We start from the raw sequence: 15,022 nt of genomic DNA, 5'->3' as shown, positions 1-15,022 counted from the left end.
GTCTTCTGAAGATGATCAGAGAAGAAAGCTGCTCTGTTTCATGCTTTCATATATATATCTGTGTGCTCTGTTTTGTTAAAAATGGTGTAAAAAATGTCTTCCTGAAGAACTTAACTTTTTGGCCTTGTCAGAAGGAAGATGTATTGTGCATCTTATTAGACCAATCCAAATACCTCTACATTTAAGGCCAGAAGGCTTAACTTTTTCAAATAAAACTTTGTGAAGCTTCCAAGACTCCTTTAGTAAAATTGGACACTGATACCACAAATGTCCTGTTTTAGCCCTGCTGACTTTCTCCATAAGATATTCAAATAATATTTTGGTAAGACCTTGTGGGACAAAGCGAATTGTAAGTATCCGACCTGACCTTTCCTCTTGGCCTTTCTCTAAGAGCACTCCAGGTGGTGTTCAGATTTCTGTATCTTCCAACAAACATGATGCCAATTTAAATTTGGGGGTGGGTTTGTGCCTAAGGATTTCATTACTTGATCGAAAATGTAATGAAACAGATTCTTCCTTAGGCTGTCATAAATAACTCCTGCTGAAGTGCTGCCATGGGCTGAAGCATCTTCAAGCTTGTATAAACAGTTTTCTTCATTGTAAGAGGTATCTGTAAATTGTAGAAGAAATGAATTGCAGGAAATGCCTGATAAAGGGTGTCAGTAGCCAGAAAATTCAATGTCATGGAATTCTGAGCTGTATCTCTAGATATAATCTAAATATTAAATATTTCCATTCAGCACATAGTTATTAAAAAAATTTCACTTTTCTTTCCTTTCAAATCAATCCTTCCTGGTTAATATTCAGTATGGAAAGAGTTAGGGAGAGAAATACTCAGTTAGAAAAGCTTAAAGGTAAAACTCTGAGTTTGGTTTCTATGAACATCTCTCTCCATTGCTCTGGCTGCAGGCTTTTGCAAAAGTTCCAAGTGATCTTCAGAGTCATCAGGAGAGGAAGAGTGGAATAAGTGCACTGGTGAAAGATATTTGAGGTGTTTGCCATTCTCACAAGGGAAGGATTAAGTTAAGCTTGAGGTCCTGTCTGCCTCTTCTTGGGTAGGTCTGGGTAAGACTTCAGTGATTTGTGTGGACAAATGTGGTTGGACAAGCTATAGTTTCACCTTTCCCTCTGCTGCTTCCTCAGTGCCCAGCAATGATAGACATGAATGTGTTCTCAGAGCAGAGTGGCAGCTCCTCTGGTGCTCAGTCCCACAGTCACCCAGACCAGGCTGAGTCACCGTGCTGGGTTGTCAGGGAGATGGGGTTTGGAGCAGGGGTTGAATGGATGTCCCCGACTTACCAAATTGCTGAAATACAGGTCTGGGAACAGGTTTCCAAAACCAGTTTGCACCCAGTCGTGACTCACTTGAAGCCCATGCTAAAGCTCCCTCATGCCCGTTTCAGTGGGATACTTTGATATTCAATCTTTTCATTCATTTTTGTTACTCATGTTTGCACTGGGTGGTACAACTACAACTTGGGGTTAATCCTCCTTTGTCTTAATTACTTCTAAATGGAAGAATTGATTTCTTCTTCCCTCTGCTTCCTCATCTCCTAATCTGTCTCCATTTGTGCTTCTGTGCAGCTTTTGTTTTGGGGAATGAAAGGGCAGAGGTGATGTCCATTTACTTTTCCCCAGATGGCAGATAATTTATAAGAACTGTACTCTGCTGTACTCCCACTTTCTAGACAGCCATGTCACTGTGAAGAGGTGCCTTTCAGTCTTCAGATGTGGAGCAATGAAGGCAAATAAAGAATTTGTTTTGACTGACATGTAGAAAAGCACTAGTTTTTAGAGTACAAAAGCTGCTTCTTGACATAGAAAATGATCATATTTTTGAAAACTGTGATGTGGAACTGTTAAGTTTGTTTGTGTTGACTGAAACAAAGCTAGAAAAGTCCTGGGTGGAAAAACCATGATCTGAATAAATTACTCATCTCAGTGTGATGACATAACCTTACAGACTATCTGAAAAAAAACCAAAGAATTTTGCCACTTTCTCCCTTGTTGCTCTTTAGCTCAGCCATGCCTTCCTTCCCATGACTTGTTCCATTATCTTCAGTGTGGCAAGTTTAGCATGAATTTACTCCCTTCAACAGGAGTGCAATGATTGAATCTGCTCGAGTTAATTGTTTCTCTATGTTGGAAGAAATATCTTCCTCTTCCTTTCTTCTCCCCTCCTTGTCCCCATGTTTTCCTGCAGTTGCTCTAGTGGCCCAGGCTCTGGAAAGAATCCTAAAACCCACCTGGAGAATGCACCTTCCATGTCCATTCCTAACTCAGCCCCTTCCTGCATCCCCCCCTGGAGGTGTGCCCTGACACTTCTCACTGCACTCTTGGCTGTGGCACTTTAGTTCTGCCTTCATGGGTCAGAAATGAGGTCTGAACATGCAGCTCTCTGGGTGAGGGCCCAGGGCCACAAACACCAAGGTTAATTCAGAAGGGGAGTGCTGTGGAAGTTACCACGTGGGAACGATCCCCAGGGTGAGACACTGATGGTCTGTGTACACCTTTTGCCCTGGGAAGCTCTTGGCAGCACAAGGTGTATGACAGGTTATCTCAATATTTAAATTGTTCTAAAATCTGTATTTATGTATTCAGGAAATAAAGACTCTGAGACAGTCATGTAACAACCTATAAAATATCCCCTATTTAGCCATCCTCATTTCAGATACATTTATCTATTTTATTTTTCCTTCCAATGCCAAGTGCACCTAAATTTTTGAAACTGAAGTTTTAGTGGGACTGCAATTTCAAGGAGACATTTACTCTTCTATAAAGGAAGAATCATTATTATTCATAAGCTTTCACTCTTGTCTTTGTTTAATATGTTTGAATGTTGAATTATGCTAAATTATGTACATGTTAAGTGATAAATTATGTAATACTCCAATGTGGTGGGAATTAATAGTGGAAGTGCCTTAATTTGCTCTTTTGTTTTTTTGCCATAAACCCCATTAAATCTCTGTTATGGGGATGGTTTTGTCAAATGGTGTTGATAAGAAAGGAGGATGGGAAGGGGGGGAAGAAGCCCAAGCCCCAAACCAGACAGAGCCTTCCTCCCTTTGGACAGATGGTGAGGGCTGAACCTTCATGAATTTGTTACTGACCTGATTGAAATCACATCAGTGTATTGTTCCCAGGCCGTGCCAGAGATGCTCTCAGGAATGGGGGGAACAGTCCCCCTGCAAAAATGCAGAGCTGTGGAAATCCTGCAGAAGGTTCCGAGGGATTCCAGCACCTCCTGGGCTGTGGCTGCTGCCCCAGGGTCAGCCATGGGCAGACACCTCACAGCTGCAGTGCTTTGCCTTCCTTTTCCCAGTGGGAATTGCCACAGGGAAGGGACCCCCTCAGACAGTGCAGCTGAAGCCTGGGAAAACACGTGCTGCTTCTGAGCAGTGAGTTTACAGAATGGTAAATTAGAGGCAGGTCTTGTAGTCACAACACCCATTGACTGGAATGAATCAGGGCTGAGTTTGTGCCGTATTTCAGTCGGTCGCTGGTTGATGAGTTATGAGGAGATGTTAATGGTGGGTGGGATAAGGAAGGGCTTTGATTCCGAGGGCAAACTGTGGAGGTGATGCTCTGGGATGGTCTTCTGATTGCTCATCTGGGAATGATATGGAAATGTGGTTTAATCCTACATGCTGGCAAAATCCCAACAGCCTGAATGGAGCAAGTGCATGTGTGTCTGCCTGTCCTCTGCTCGGATGTTCAAGGAACAGTCCTACAGACAAAGCAGAGCATTTCTTTTCTTCTTGATGCTGTTTACCTGCACTACCTGTGAATGTTGGCTTTAACCTGAAGAATGCCCTTTCAAAAATGTCAGTGTTGAATAAGTTATTTCCTCGTGACTCTGGTGTACATTTGCAGCAGGAGAGGAGATTCTGGTCATCGTTGCAGGCCTATGCAATCCAGAGAGTTCCCTGGCCTGGGTTTGCTTCCTTTCTCCTCCAGAATGCCAGGAAAAGTTGTTCTGTAATTCCATGAAGTTTGGACTTTGCACTTGAATGTTATTTGTTTGGGTTTTTTTTCCCCCCTAACTGTCTTTTGATCATTAATCATCAGGATTTGGGCTATCTTAGATTCCTGGCAAGAAGTGGTGATATTAGTTTAAAAACTATTAGAGGTTCTGGTGTCTCTGATTTCCAAATTCATTGCATTGTTCAGTCCTCTGGAGTGCAGATGGTATGTCCAAGGAAAGAGCAGAGGGAACAAATTGCCCTTTTACTTCAGGGGTAAGAATGCTCAGACTGACACTTCTTATTTTTCACAGAGAACTGCTGAGTTTTATGTAGAATCTTCCTGTCCTTTTGTGTTTTCAAGATTGGTAAAAGATGAGAACACATATTAACTAGCTCTAAATTCTATAGTACTAACAGATCAGATCATCTTCTAATCCTAAACCAGATGGGGTGTAGTGTAGCACATATTTTTATATAAGCATGGGTTTATATCACACTTACAGCTGAGTCCTTGGTGATGGATGGCGTTGTAAACAGCACAGTAGTACTAATAGTGTAGATTCAGGCATAAAAGAAAGAATCAAAATTGAGAGATAACAAAGTACCTTTTCTTGTTAGAGGAGTTCAGACAAGGAAATGTTATACCCAGAAAAATTACTGGTAGAACTCCCAAGTTCCGTTTTCAAGTTTACAAGCTTTGATTTCTTCCTGATTTTTTTTCCTCCTTTTCTTTTATTACTTTTATTCCTGTCACTCTTGATCCTTTTCTACTTATTTACAACATGGAGACAGAAAGAAAAAAAGAATAAAAGGGCCTCTCAAAGACTGAATTTTCCACTTTTTTTTTTGGTGGGGAGGGGGGAAGAAAAGCTTTCCTAAAGTTGGATGCAAAATTTTTCCATGCTCTTGCTGGCATGAACAGCTGTATGTATATAGATATTCATAAAACTCTGACGGCAGTGTGGAAATGCTCTCCACAGCAGAAGAATAGTTATTTCATCTTACTTTCCTTAAAAACCAAACCAAGCAAACAAAAACCAAACAGAAGATCAGGAACACCAAAGATCGAACAGGCATCTAATTTCCAGGTTTAAGTAAAAGGTAATTCTGGAGACAGATGGAATTATCTTCTGCCTTTTCGATTCAGTCATCTTCTGTGCATGTGAATATGCTGGTTAGAATAAAACCTCATCCTTTTTCTTTTAATATAGAAACCCTTTCAATATATAGATGGAGAACAATGTTAAGATATTACCAATTAATGGAAGTCTATCTTGGAGGAGTATTTTGAATATCACCTGCTGAGTAATGTATGTGTATTAACTTTGTCTGTCCCTTGCAGGATGGACCTTTTGATGGCTTTGTGACACTTTTATCACAGTCTTCATAGATCTATAATCTATTGAGCCCATCTGTGATGGGATGGTATGTTACTCTTGAGGTAGAACAATGCCACTTACTTATTGGCCATGTGCCAGAAGATGCCAACAAGCTCAGTTTCTTAGGCTGTGCTTCTGTTAAAAAATGGCAAGAAAAAACTGGTGTGGAAAGCTCTTGGCTTGCAAGAGAGATCCAGTTCAGCTCCTTCTCTGACTGCATCCTTGGGATTTGCTTCCATGCTCTTCAGCCTTGCATTGTGTCTAGGAGATCTTGGTGACTGTTGAAGTGGCAACTAATTCTGTGCAGTGCCTGTGAAGTCTTTGAATATTATGAATCTTCCCATAAATGAAGCAGTTTTAAAATGCCTTTCCTGCAGGCAAGGTCCAACTCCTTTCAGGAATCTGCCAGCTTCCCTTTGTGTTCTTTGCTTGCTGTCCAGCAATTTTAGCTGGGCCCATCTTGCCCTCTGGAATCTTTGAGCTTGCTTTGTGCATTATTCTCAGGAGGGATGCAATGTTTCCTTTGCCCTGCAGGACCCCACAGCCCAGGAAGGAGCACGATGTGCATGTGTTTGGACTCCCCAGTTTCTTTCTTTAACAGCTCAAGCAATGCATAGCATTGATACAACAAACTGGAGCCAAATTAAGCTTTTTTTTTTCCATCTGCTGCACAATCTGAAAACCTTTCAGGCAACAGATGAGACTTTGCATTTGGATGGTGATTGGGAAAGTAGGGAGTGAATTGGTCTGGTGCATATGAAAGTGTGAATAGGTGCAAGGATGCGAGAATAAGAGGTCTGGGACTCCGGGGGCCTCAAGAGCTACTTTGTCCAGGAAGGAGCTGGAAGATCCCTGTGCTGGGAAAGCTGCTGGATGTGCTTGCTGTGGGAGCTAAGGTGATAGCTGAGGAAAGGTGGCTGATGATACAAAACATGGCACACTCAGCAAGGGGTTTAAAGTGGGAGGTTAAATGAGTGTCCGTGAAACTGGCCCAGAAATGAGAGAACTGACTGCTCTCCTGAACTTTTGACAGCTCAGGGAAAGCCAGAGAAAGGAGGGGCAGATCTCTGGGCAGATTGCTCACTGAGCTGACACGTGCACTTCTTTAAGTTACTGTGAAAAACATGAAGCCAAAGTTACTGTGCTGGTTGTCAAAGTCACTGGCACAGGAGGAGCGCTGGGATTTACTGTGTGAGGCCCTGTGGAGTGGCACATTCCTCAGGAAATGCTGGGGTCACCAACCTCCCTGTGCACTGCTGAGGGTGCCGCTGAATGCGGCCTGCTCCTCATTGAACACTCTGCTTGGAGTCTTGGGTGCCACGTGGAAAACTCTGCTCCAGGTTCTTCGGTGAGACAGTTCACATGGCCCTGGGAGTCAGAGACTGGAATGTGTCAGCTCAGACGTTCCCATGGAGAAGCCTTTTATTTGCAGGTGCTGTCACCTGGTTTGTCATTAGCTCTTGGATTTTCAGTGTTGTTCTCTAACTATACATAGGCACATATAGAAAGAATAATGAACTCCAGCTCTGTATTACTGTAGCCAGGGATGTTTCGTCTGGGAAACTACTGTTCTTCAGAATTATGGATTGCAATGACTCAAGTCTTGGCAAGAACTGCTTAATGCATAGGAGAAAACTAGCATTTGCTATCAGGATTTTTTCGTTCCAATTCCAGCTTTTCTACATGTTTCCTTTTATGACCACAATAAGCCCATTTCCCCTCTCCACTCCACATGGAGTGGAGCTTGGTTTGCTCTGCTTATCTTTTTGAGTGCTAGTCCATACTGAGGGGCTTCCAAGGCAGCTTCTCTTCCTGGGAAATGAAACTGATGTGAGGATGTGGGTGTGTGTTCTCAGTATCTCCTCCTGTTACACTAAATACATCACTCAGGGCCTTCACAGGGTGTCCCTGCTTGTGTTCCCTGGTGAGAACTCTAAATATTGTAGACAGAGAGAAACCTTCCTTGCTGCTCCCAAGAGCTTTCCCATTGGAAATGGCTTAAAAGTAATCCCAGTGCAGATTTCTCAAACACTGAACGTGACTCTGAGCTTGTGAGATGTTTCTAACAGCTCCATCCAGTGGCTTCTGCTGAAACAAGAAGGTGGGGTTTGGCTCACAGGGGTTCAAGACCTTTGGGGTTGGAAAACAGTACTTTAGGATATATGATTTGACAGTGATCACCTTGCAGAAGGAAGGATGATTGTAAACACCACATCTTTCCTTTTAAATCACTTTGAAATTGCTCTACTCTTTTTTTCTTTTCCTTGCATCAAATGACTTCCATCTCTTGGTGTGCACTAAAAGACTGTCCCTCTTCAGTGGCTGGAACACAAATTCTGCTTGTTATGAAGATGAATAGAGTGCCTGTGTACAAGGGATTTCTTTTTTTTAAGAGCAGAATAGCCCAGGTGAACTCACTCATGCAGGAAAGACCTGCTCTGCAGTTCAGGAGAGAATGTTGGAATTGTTCAACAAGTTTTTGATGTCACATTTTTGTTGAAAAAATGCCAATTTTCTTATACGAAGCCTTTGATTTTGAAAATGAACTTTAATTCAAAACTTAATCTTTTCCCTCCACTTTGGAACAAAATATTTTAATCAGGTGGATCTCTTAAAATCTGTGATGCAAGGAGACATCCAGGTTTCAAAAATTTGAGATTTCAATTTTTCTGTCTCATTCAGGATGGGAAAAAGCTTTGAAAAATCTCAAAAATTCTCATGGGTCAGGGAATAAAAAAAGCTTCCCACAGAGCTGCAGTCAATGGGAGTGTTACCATAAACTTCCCTGTGCCTTGGATCAGGCCCCGAGAGCGTATCAGACACTGTCAGGCTCATTGATTGCACAAACCAGCCTTGTTATGAGGAAACATTCCTGGGCCAGACAACACTCTGACATTTGTCTATGGCTTTCACATTTAGGAGAGATTATTGTCTCCAGAGGGTCATTCTTAATGATTTAAATCTGAGGTAGATAGTTTTTTCTGGCAGTGTGTGTGAAATCTAATCCATATATTGTTGAAAATAATTGGCATGAGCTTTGAGTTGCTCTATGGCTGTGGTCAGTCAGTATTGACTGCCTTGGAACTTGCTGAGTAGGTGGCATAAATTATAAGAGGACCTGGAAAACCAAAGCAAAAAAAAAAATCAAAAGATACTCAAAATAGGGAAATGTGGAAGTAGAAATGCTTTCCACTGGGATCTCTTTGGAAACAAAACAGCCTGAGCTATAGAAAATTTGCTCTTGATAATTAAATGTTGGATACCATCACATAGGCCATATGACCAATCATATGTAAAATTTGTGTTTGTTTCCTTCCTGAGGAGCTCAGTTGTGACTTTGGGCTCATCCTCGAAGCAGGAGCTGGTGTGCAAACTGTACCACCCAAGGAGCAGCCCTGGGAGGCAGTGTGACTCAGCCACGGTGCTGAGACAGAGCCCTCCCTGCTTCTGCTTTCCCCTGACTCCTCAGGCTGGCAAAGGAGGAGTCTGCTGATTGTTTGATTTCTTTATCATCGATGGGGGGGGGCGGGGAAGGGAGGGAAGAAGTGCCTGCAGTGGCACAGCTGTCCCACTTGGTAGTTGATATGGGAGGAAGGAAGGATGCTTGGAGTTATTCAATTATGTATGAGTTGGGTTAGACCTTGAAGATCATCTCATTCCACCCCCCTACCATGGGCAGGGTCACCTTCCACTATCCCAGGTTGCTCATCCTGACCAAGAACACTTCTAGGGATGGGGCAGCCACAGCTTCTCTGGGCAATCTGTGCTGGGGCCTCACCACCCTCCAAGGGAAGAATTTTTTTCTTAGTATCTAATCCAAACCTACTCTGTCAGTTTGAACCCATTCCCTCTTGTCACTCCAGGCCCCTGTAAATAGTTTCTCTCCATCTTTCTTCTGGGTTCCCATCAGGTACTGGAAGGTCACAATTAGGTCACTCAGAAGCTCTCTCTTCTCCAGCCTGAACAATCCCAATTCTCTCAGCCTTTCCCCATACTCCTGGCTCTTCATCTTCAGGAATCAGGGATGTGTGGGCAACTCCAGTTCATGTCATACCCAATTATAGAGTAACTTACAAAAGGGAGTTGGTTCTTGAGCTTAGCTCAGTGAAGTGTTTCAACACACTTCGCAATTCTTTTAAGTGTTGATTGGATTTAAATGTGGGCTTAAAAATAAGTGCTCTAATGCTTCTCCAGAGAAAAATGTTGCTGTGAGGTTACACTCCCCTGCATCTGCGTCTGCTCCATGTTACAGCTGAGCACATCACTGCCACCACCTCTGTCCTCTGGTAAAGGGGCTGTTTGCTGACTCCAGTTTTGGACACCTCACTGCTTGCTAATTAGAAAAATATTTTAGATGTTGTTTATTAGGACTTGGCACCATCTGTTAGCGTTGTTTCTGTGCACTAATGGCATGCTTGGACTGAAAACAGAAGACCTGAGTGTGTGAAATATTGTACCCTGCAGAACAAGGAATCAACAGTGATGCTTCTCCCAGAGGTACAAGGTCTGGTTTGAGACATCTAACGTGTTGAACTGATTAAAATACTTTGAAGAAAGCCCAATTTTTGCCAACAGGTTGTTTTCTTTCAGCCCCAAGAAGAAATCAAATCTCCCGTTTCCCATCCCTTGGCCCTCATGTTTCTGCCTTTTCTTTCCATGATTGCATTGTCAACTGAAAGAGACATTCAATTAATGTCTCAATGAAGGGTAATTTCTTCAGCATAAGGAGTTTTAGGGATCCTGCTCTCGAGCCTTTGTCTTACTGTAGGTTTAACATCAACCTGTGCAAAAGAGAGGAGATTCTGCTGAAACTAAGGTTAGAATTCTTTCACTCCAATTCTTAGATCAGTGCAAAAAGTCAACCTCTTACAATTTATTAAAACCTTAATCATTTTTATTGTCTCTGATTTTTAATTCAACATTAGCAAGCTGAAAGAGGCCTTATCCCACAGTCTGTAGAGTGAGAACCCCCTACCCATTGGAAGTCTCCTCTTTATTCCTGACTAACACAGGGGTCTGGTATCAATATTAGACAGCAGGGATATGAGGCCCCTGAGATCCTGTCAGCTCCTTGAAAGCCATCTTTATATATTTTCTTCCTAAAATTTCAATGGTTTATTGTCAAAACTTCTCCTGTCATGCCAAATGGGAATCAAGTGATGGATCTGTGTGACCTGTCTATACTGCAAAGCCTCCAAGCTGTAAATAGACAGTTGTGATACTGCATGCTGTGTCTATACCTAATTATATATACCTGTGTTGCTGGGCGGCTGCACCAAAGTGTTGCTTATCAACCCTAAATTGGAAAAGAAAAGAATATTTCCTACTCATGCAGTGGCTTCCAGTGTGTAACTGATAAAACATAAGCTTGGTTTAGCACAATAAAAAGCTGTGCAGGGAACTCTGGAGCTTGTGATACTCTTCCAGGAGAAAGGAATTATTCCAAGTAAACAAGGGTTGCCACTTCCCTGTCTCAGAGATGCAGACTGAGCCAATGCATTCCACCTGCCACAGTCACAGGGGGAACTCCAGAGACAAGCTCCAAATTGCACCTGAAAGACTTCTAGTAACACATCTACTGAATTGATAAACAGCCAAGTTGTGTGCAAGACAGGATGAGTGATTTTATTGATTGATTGATTTTTAGATCTGTTTAATTGAGCGTTCCCAATATCTGACATCATGTTGGAGCTGAATGTCACAGGTTTTTTTCATTAACATAACTTCTAGAGCTCATTCAAGTACAAAATCTTGCACTTTTTTATTTAATGGAAATATCTATTTTAAAAAAAGCAATGAAGGATTTTTAAGTAGCAAATTTTACCTCCCTCTTCACACCCCTGCCTTCCATAACATCTCAACAGTTGGAAAATGAGCCTATCACATGTAGGACCTTCCAGAAATGCATGGCATGGTGGATGCAACAAACTGGGCAGTGTCTAAAGCTCACACATCTTGCATGTGAGATTTTCTTCCTTCCCTTTGCCTTGTAGAATTTTGCTTCTGGGGGTGAAACTCTTCCCTGGTCTCATCAGTGCTGGGAACACCCAGCTGATACCAGAGTTGCAGAGCTCAGACTGAAACAAAAGTGACAAAACTGCCGTAAGGAAGAAGGAGGAATGGGAAGAATTAAGTTTGTGCTGACTGCGTTGTGGGTATTTCTTAGCATGAGGTAGCAGTGGAGAACAATGTTTATTCATTAAGATTTAATTGCTTGGAGCTTGATGTGTTTCTGCCTTCCATGCTGGTTCCCTTTGAATGCCTTCTGTTTAGGTTTTTCTTTCTTGTTGCTGTCCTTGGCTGTGCACTGATGGGGATAAGTGTCATCAAAGGTCTGGAGCTTTTGATGTTTCTCATATAAGATGCAAATGTTTAACAGATGAAAATTATTTGCTAATAAGTGAATAACTATCAAAAGCAGCAGTGCAAATAAAACCCCTTGTGTAATAGTGTCTAAAAATTCAAGTGACTTATTTAAACCCTGGGCAAGCCCTTCTTTGATGTATGTGAACATTTTCATCAGAGGCATCCCTTGTATGTTTAGAGCATAGCCGCTCTTTTCATTTTCTTTTAGACCTCACTTGAAGAGTTCTGGAGAAGTGTAGGACCAGTGAATCTCTCTAGATGAGGGATAGAGGCAGGACAGAGCCTTGCAAATGTCCCTGGTTCCAGTCCACATATCTCTTTAGTTTGAGAGTCTGTTCCTGACTTGCAGGTCTGGCAGAAAATCTGTGTATTCTGTACAGACTCTTAAAACTTGTGTTCAATATTGAACTGAAGGGGGTCCTCATGCATGTCTGAAGCTTCTGCAGGCTGCTGTAATAAATACTGGGCAGCTGAAACCTGTCTACAGGATTTCAACTGAAAATGTGAAATTGTCTTGACTGTATCACTGCAAGATCAGTTTTGCTGCTGATCACTACAGCAGGGTGAGCCAGAAGAGCTGATTTACCCTCTGGCAGCCTGAACCTTTGTAGTGCTACAGCTGAAATCTGGGAAAGGATGTTGGGCTGGACATGTTATCTTGACTGGTTTTTGGCTGATCAGTGTTCAGGGGTCAAGGTGCTTTGGTCTTTGGGTTTGTTCACTTGCAGCTTGGAACGGCTGAAGCATTAAAACCCTTAAGTGCATTTCTTGTCAGAGACCACTTAAATCAAATGCTGCCTGAAGGAGCTAATGAAAAGAAACAGTTTCCACTTCTGCCTTGGTCTGTCTCCCATGCTCAGTAATTGGTGTTTAGTTTCCTGAGTCACATTAACCAGCCTCAGGTTAAATCTCTTACAGCCTAATCCTGAGCATCTTTCAGCAGTCCATGTCTGTGCTAGGAGATGGGGAAGGTTTTGCATGAGCTGAGACTGCCAGATGGGCTTCTGCACAGACTTGAGTTGTTTTTTCCTACAAGGGAAGGGAATGGCAGGAAGAAACAGCATTGGGTGACTACAGGGTTCCCTGGGATAGTCCAGGGATTCCCAAGGTGAGGGGTCTGTTGTGTGGACATGCAAGGTATGGATGCTGTCAGGATGTGATATCATAGCAGGCCAGCCAAAAACACGTTGCAGGCTGGTAGCCCAAGCAGGGATTTCAACAGGGCTTGAGTTAAAAACAGGAATGACAACCAGAACTTGCTGATCCCTGCAAGTGAGTGTGGACTTGCTTATGTAGGAAGATGGAGGTGGGAAAGTGTGAGTTATGTTGCTTTGGTTTCTGTCACTGCTGTGGAGAGGCTCTCCTGAGCTGTGAAAGTTTTGCTCAGAAGTCATTTTTCAAAAGACTTAGGAGCCATTCTCTTCTTGATTTCTTGTCTAGTATTTTATTATGGAAAAGGGAGAAAAAAATATTTAGTAATGAGAATTTATGGGCTTGTTTGATGCAAAATCAAACTTGACACTAGTATCCCTTTCCATTACAAGCCAAACTTTTTGTAACAGGAAAAATGTCATATCGTGGCTGTTTTCATTAATGTTGCTGCTGCTGAAGAAGCAAAATATATTGGAAGACAAAAGAACATCAAAGTTTTCCTGACTACTGTCAGTCACTAATTAACAAAGAGGAAGAAAGTTGTGCCCTTGTCTTTGCTTGGTTTGTTGTCTCAGGGCTATACATGGGAGAGAGTCTGTAAGAGTCTTGTCCTTTGGTTTGTTGTTTTTTTTCCCTGTTGTCCCTGTGATTGTTTTCTTTCATAATCAGACCAATTAACATGTCAACAGAAGGGAACCACTTGTGGATTTTTTTTCTTCCCTCTGAGTCTGGAGCAAAATTTAGCAGATAAATAGATTTGTCTTTAGTGGAAGGAGGGAAATTGCAGAGGGGAATTTCACTGGACATGTGTCATTAGTTACTCCCACAAGACTTACAGGTGTGACATTAATCAGGTTGTGGGCCATGTTCCTGGAGTCTCAGAGGGGTCTGACACCATCTGTGTGGCCCCTGTGTTCAGGGTCACTGGGTGTGCAGAACGGGATCACTTCCTGAGCCATCCCTGCCTTTGAACAGGCTCTTCCACCCCGGGATGGATTCCTCCAGCAGCCAGCACCTGAAGGGCATGGCTGTTCCGGCACTGACACTGATGGATGTGCCCCCAGCTCACTTAGCACTTCCTCCTGTCCTGAAGCCCTGGCTGCCCATCCGTGTGAGGGCACTGGGGAGAGGTGAGTTGGTGTGGCTGCATCCAGGGAAACCAAACAGGCTGCCAGTGGTCATAAAGACTTCTCATTTTTCCTACTTTCTTAAGGTCTTTTTAAATACAGTTATAAAGGGGCAGCAAATATAAGTTTGGAGCTTGGTCCTCAAGTCTGCCATGCCTTACCAAGACTCAAAATAAATCCCTTTAAAAAAGGGTATTGCAATGCTTGGTTTTAAGGATGTTTCTCTGTGTTACATCACCTGTGGTACTGGAGCCAAACCAGACAAGTATTTCCTGCCTCCCCCCTGCTTTATCACCCCCCTATGTGGAATATCAGTTGTAGGTTAGATAAGTAATATATTATTTGCATTTTCCCTCTTCCTTGCATGTCTGACTGTGTAGTCATCCCTCTCACTTGAATCTGGCTGTTGAGTTGGTGGGGATTTTAAATCAAGCACCTGCATGTCAGGCACAGATTCCTTCCTGTGCCAGGTAATGCAGAAGGTCCATCTTTTGGACTGTGATTCCCATCACTTTTATCACAGCCAGATTCTTTGGGGATTCATATGCCTCCAGCCCTAGGCTGCACTGCGGAGAGAGAACCATCTTCCAGGTGGTTATCTGTATTTTAATCCAGCAAAATAATTTCTTCCCTTGGGAAAATATCCCTTGATAGAGACTTAGTTCCAGCCGAGCCCTGCAGTGTCTGTATCTAACAGAGCCCCAGTTTCCTTCAGGCTTGTGAGTGTAACAACTTGGGAACTGTTTCCCTTTTTCCCTCCCTCCCTCCCCCCCCAGAGATCCTGCCTGCTAGACGGGCTTTCCCAAATTCTCACAGCTCTAATCTGGAGACCATTTAGTGTGACAGCCTCCTTCCCGGGTTCCCACAGCTGGTTAGTGTTTGGAATTCCAGCCTCGTGAACTCATATCAGGCTGCATGGGCTAATGCTCCGAGCACAACCTCGAGCAGATATCTCTGATGACAGAGTAATGGGGAGAGCTGGGGTGCTTTCTGCCTCTTTATTTAATGCACAGTCATTTGTGGTGTTCTTCAG

This window comes from Pithys albifrons, chromosome 2 (assembly GCF_047495875.1).
Source record: "Pithys albifrons albifrons isolate INPA30051 chromosome 2, PitAlb_v1, whole genome shotgun sequence".
In the NCBI taxonomy this organism is placed as follows: domain Eukaryota; kingdom Metazoa; phylum Chordata; class Aves; order Passeriformes; family Thamnophilidae; genus Pithys; species Pithys albifrons.
The sequence above is the reverse complement of the archived record's forward strand: the minus strand, read 5'-3'. Positions refer to the sequence as shown.